Raw genomic sequence first — 6,009 nt, 5'->3', positions numbered from 1 at the left:
GGCGTAGATAGAGGATGTTACTAGAAGGGCTTCTTCTATGTATGGGGTAACAAGAGAATTTTCCTCAGATTTAGAAGTCTTGGGACACTCATAGGTAGACTTGGACTCTCTGGGTTAGGCGATCTGGGGCGCTCATTGGAAACCTTTGACTCATCTGGTTTTAAGTGGGTTTTCCGCTTTCTTTTCCGGAGGGTTTTCTCATTTTTTGGGGTATGTAGAGTGGTTTTCTATGGGTTAGATGACCTGGGGCACTCATTGGAGGCGTTGGACTCATTTGTTTAGATGTTCGTACCCCACTGTGAATGTGTAGCCATTTATAGTGACTGTTTGTGTTGAATAATTAATTTGAGTGTTGGTTGTCTTTAAATAGTTTCTGCCTAATAGTAAGTCATCTTTTTCTGAAATGTGGTTTTTGGTTCAATGTTATAATGCCATTTATAGTGTTGGTTGGCGGTGAACCGCCGAAGTGTGAAACCGTTTTTATCGAGCTCCGCACAAAATCGGTTGTTTTGAGTGAAGTGAACGCCAAAGAAAGAGACGCGCTATGCGATGCAAGATCGCTTAAATATATAGTGATTTTTTATCTTAAATTATAAAACTATGAGTCAGAACGACACTCGCGCTCAGCGTCAGCGCGAGCAAGACGAACGCCGGCTCTCAATTCAACGCAACAACGCGTACTTCTCCTACGTCTCACCGACAACCCCAAACGCAGACATCGAGCGGTCAATAACCCATAGCCAAAGAAACCTTCTTCTACCAACAAATCAAGAAAGAGCGCGCTCCTGCTCTCCCGCTCTCTTAGCTCCGACAGAAGCCCCGCTGCCTCCAACAACAACAGCTGGAGATAGACCGACAGCCCGCTCTACCTCGTCATCGGCTGCACCCGCTCACGCTCTGACTGAGTCAGCGAAAGCAAAACCGCAAGCAATAAACGGTACTGCTGCACTACAAGCAAACCAGTCGACCTGGCAGACTGGAATGGATCGCTACATTACAATAAAGCGAAAGCTCAGCCCGGAAAATTCAGATTTGGAAAACAAGCCGAAAAATACACGCGACAACTCTACCTTGATCAAAAATGTAGGCCCTGCAAATACCAACAGATTTGCCTTGCTGGTAGATACTGCTGAGGACGTGCCGCTGGGATCCGTTGATATCGAACCGAAGAAAACAAAACCTCCGCCAATATACATCCGCGAGAAGAGCACAAGCGGTTTTGTAAATACTTTGATTGGCCTTATTGGAAAAGATAGCTTTCATATAATTCCCCTCGTAAGAGGTACTATCAATGAAATCAAACTTCAGACGAAAACGGAGGACAACTACAGAAAAGTCACAAACTATTTTACCGCACAAAAAATAGGCTTCTACACTTACCAGCTTAAAAGCAGCAAGGGCCTGCAAGTAGTCCTGAAGCGCATTGAGTCTGATGTTACGCCCGAAGAGATAACTGAGGGGATTTTACGCCAAAAGCGTGTTCAATATCAAAAACAGAAACAGGCAGCCCCAACCACTCTTCAAGATTGAGCTTGAACCAGAAAACAAGCCTCATAGAAAAAACGAGGTTCACCCAATTTACAAACTCCAGCTCCTTCTGCACCGTAGGATCACGGTAGAAGAGCCGCACTAACGTAACGCTCCTGTACAATGTACAAACTGCCAAGAGTATGGCCACACGAGGTCGTATTGTACACTTCGCCCGGTGTGCGTAGTCTGTGGAGATCTCCACGACTCCAAACAGTGTCAAACTAACAAAAAAAATGCAATAACTGTGGGGGCAATCACACAGCAAACTACAGAGGCTGTCCAATCTACAAAGAGCTGAAAATCCGTCTTCACAAAAGAATGAACACGGCGCGGGCACACCAAGGAACAGCTACGCTGATACCATCAGAGACAAATCCTGAAGTAATTTTCTCGAAAGCAGCAAGTTTCGCTCCCTGGCCTACATCCAACACTAACAAGACAACATTTGCAAACGTTTTAAAATCAGGTATGACGCCTCCAACCCAAAATTCCCGAACTCCACATGAAGTGCACACAAAATTAGACACACAACAAAACTATAACCCAGCTGCGCAGCAGGAAACAAAAACGGCGACTACAACGCTAATCATACTCACTGGGGATCCCGACTTGTGAACCCAAAAGGAAAACAGCTTTATAAGACTATAATAAAAGTCACTAATAAACTTGACCATGTTTCCCCCGGGAGTCCTACATACTGGCCATCAGACCTCAATAAGCTGCCTGACCTGATCGACTTCGCAGTTAGGAAAAATATTTCCCGCAGTTTGGTTAAAGCTGAATGTCTGCCGGATCTGTCATCTGATCACTCGCCTGTACTAATTCACCTCCGCCGGTACGCAGTAAACGTGAGACCACCATTCAGATTGACTTCTTGCAAAACAAACTGGCTCAGGTATAAAAAATATATAAGTTCACATATTGAGCTAAGCCCAAAACTCAATACTGAATCTGATATAGAGAGCTGCACGTGTGCATTGCAATCCATCCTTACTGCAGCAGCTCTTACTGCAACACCCAAAATAACAAATAATACAATTAATTCAAAAAAGACCAACGTACAAATCGAGCAACTCGTCCACGTAAAACGACGCTTACGCAGAGAATGGCAATCTTCCAGATCCCCAACTGCAAAACAAAAGCTAAAAGTAGCCACACGGAAACTGGCCAACGCTCTGAAACAAGAAGAGGACGACGATCAGCGCCGATACATAGAGCAACTCACACCAACAGGCACAAAACAAAAGTCACTGTGGCGAGCCCACTCAACTATTCGCCCACCGACTGAAACCGTTTTGCCGATAAGGAATTCCTCAGGTGGTTGGGCCCGTAGTGATGAAGACAGAGCCACCACATTTGCCGCTCACCTACAAAATGTGTTCACGCCAAACCAGGCTACTAGCACATTCGCGCTACCGTCCTATCCCGTAAACCGCCACCAGCAACACACCCCAATTGTGTTTCGTCCTAAAGAAGTAGCTAAAATAATCAAAGACAATCTCAGCCCGAAAAAATCCCCCGGCTGCGACCTTATAACACCGGAAATGATCATCCAGCTGCCACATTCTGCAGTTCGCTACATAACCAAGCTCTTTAATGCCATCACCAAACTTGGTTACTTTCCACAACGATGGAAGAGGTCGATTATCATAATGATTCCAAAGCCTGGTAAGAACCACACAGTCGCTTCATCTTACAGACCAATAGGTCTACTCTCATGTATTTCGAAACTATTCGAAAAATGCCTGATGATCCGACTTAATCAACATCTGATATAAAACAATATAATCCCAGCCCACCAATTTAGATTTCGCAAAAGCCATGGAACCATTGAACAGGTGAATCGTATTACAACGGAAATAAGAACTGCATTTGAATATCGCGAATACTGTACAGCAGTATTTTTAGACGTATCCCAAGCATTCGACAGAGTCTGGCTCGACGGCCTAATGTTTAAAATTAAAACATCCCTACCCGAAAGCACACACAAACTTTTAAAGTCTTACCTCTATGACAGAAAGTTTGCAGTGCGGTGCAACACTGCCACTTCCACTGATCATACAATTGAGGCTGGAGTCCCCAAAGGCAGCGTTCTTGGGCCAACCTTATACCTCATCTATACAGCCGACATTCCAACAAATAGTCGCTATCCTTAGCCGTTCAAGGGCCCCTATCCAAGCTACAGCACAGTTGGCACTGTACCTCACCGAAATTGAGAAGTGGCTCTCTGACTGGCGAATAAAAGTAAACGAGCAAAAATGCAAGCACGTGACGTTTACGCTAAACAGACAAGACTGTCCTCCGCTCTTGTTGAACAACATACCACTCCCGAAAGCAGATGAGGTAGCGTACCTAGGAGTACACCTTGACAGAAGACTCACATGGTGCAGGCACATTGAAGCCAAAAAAACCCAACTTAAACTCAAAGCCAACAACTTACACTGGCTCATCAACTCTGGTTCTCCGCTCAGCCTAGATCACAAGGTCTAGCTCTACAATTCTATATTGAAACCTATCTGGACCTATGGCTCACAGTTATGGGGCAATGCCAGCAACAGCAATATTGACATCATACAGCGAGCACAATCAAAGATTCTGAGAACCATCACTGGGGCACCGTGGTACGTTCGGAGTGAAAACATCCAAAGAGACTTAAATATCCCATCAGTTACCAAAGCAATCACGGAACTTAAGGAAATATACCATAGCAAGCTTTACACGCACCCCAACCACCTAGCGCGAGGTCTAATCCAACTCAGCAGCCGTTCCCGTCTCCGGCGAAAGGACCTACCAACCCAGCGAATAAATTATTAAGGCCGTTTAATCATGGAACAGTTGGAAAAATAATACAACTGTTCAAAAAATACTTGTTATAGTTAAGATTTTTAAACTTATTGTTAGTTCTTATACAAGAAGATTCAATAAATAAAAAGCAAAATAAAAAAAAAAAAATAAAAAAATTTATAGTGTGAATTTTAACTTTAGAAGGTTTGATTGGGAAATTAAAGAAATTTTGTTTCATAATATTGATTGACGAATCAGTGTCTACTAAGCATTTGAAAGTAATATTATTCATTGTAATTATTAAGAATGGGTTTTCTCCTCCTCTGAATCACTTTCTGATTCCGAGGCTGGTTGACGAAAATTTTCGCATCCTGTAACCATTCTGTATTGGGCACTATCACTTTCTCTCTGCCATTTGACGGTATTATTACTTCTTTGTTGAAAATTTAAAGGATTGTAGACTCTACCTGTATTTAGTTTTTGTGTGAATTCGTTTGCTAACCTTGGATTTGGTGTTTTGTTCGGTCATTGAAAGTTATTTCATATAAACTTTCTTGATGTGCTATTGGTTTGAGTTTAGATACTGTCGTAATGTCCTGTCTAGCAAGAGTCATAAATAAGCTAACGGGCAATTTTCTCATGATTACTTCTTTGATTGTATTATTTAATGCATTTGTGTAAGTTAACACCACAAATGTTTTGATAAAAACATTTGGAACTGCTCGAGTATCCGCTTGCGAAACACTCGTCAACAAAGGTACATGGGGTCCGGTTGCGAAACATAGTTGCACCTGCATAACATAAAAGTGAAGACGTAGCGTCTGCCCAAAATCAAAGCAGGGCACCACCGACGCCGGCAGCATAGGTGGGCAGGCGAAGTTAGGTAGGGACAAATTTGTCAAACTAAAATCAATTCTGTTTCTGCAATCAACTAATTAAGACCTTACGGTCCTAACACAAATAAAAAAAAAATATATTATTTTTATTAATTGAAACTCCTTTGGGATTAACTTATATTATGTATAATACGGTATTTTTGATATCATTTTCTAGCATAAGTTTATTCGATATTGTGAATGATTTAATTTCTAACTCTTCGGCGATCTTACGGATACTGCCGCTGAAGGGTGTTCACAAGGTGTTTGGGTTTTATATACGCTGATGAGCGCATTCATTAGGGTTGGACAAGTTGTTGCTCCGGATAACTGGGATATTCGTTGGGCATCTACTGCAATCTATCGGTTGATGGGTAAAGTTGAATTATGAACTCAATCCTTTGGATAAAGGCACTGAGCTCTTGGGTATTACCACTGAATGTTGGTATTTGGAACACAAAGAGGAACACATTTGGTTTTTTTTATGTATTATTAAACGTTTTTATTAATTCCAATATAGGAAAAACTAGAGCCTTTGGATTATCACTAGGTTGGGTAATGGACTTCAAAGTTGAAGTGAGCTTATCGCAATTGATAGCGTACAATATAATTTACTGATCCATCAGATGGATGTCAAAACAGCCGTTTTAAACGGAGCACTAAAAGATGAAATTTGTATGACGATTCCAAATGTTTTAATCCAGTATGATGGAAATAAAGTATGTAAACTTAATAAAGCTATTTTTTGTCGAGCTGCAAGATGCTGGTATGAGATATTTGAAAGTGCACTACAAAATTTTGGATTTCGGAGTCTAGAAGT

This window comes from Drosophila sechellia, chromosome 2R (assembly GCF_004382195.2).
Source record: "Drosophila sechellia strain sech25 chromosome 2R, ASM438219v1, whole genome shotgun sequence".
Taxonomy (NCBI): Eukaryota; Metazoa; Arthropoda; class Insecta; order Diptera; family Drosophilidae; genus Drosophila; species Drosophila sechellia.
The sequence above is the reverse complement of the archived record's forward strand: the minus strand, read 5'-3'. Positions refer to the sequence as shown.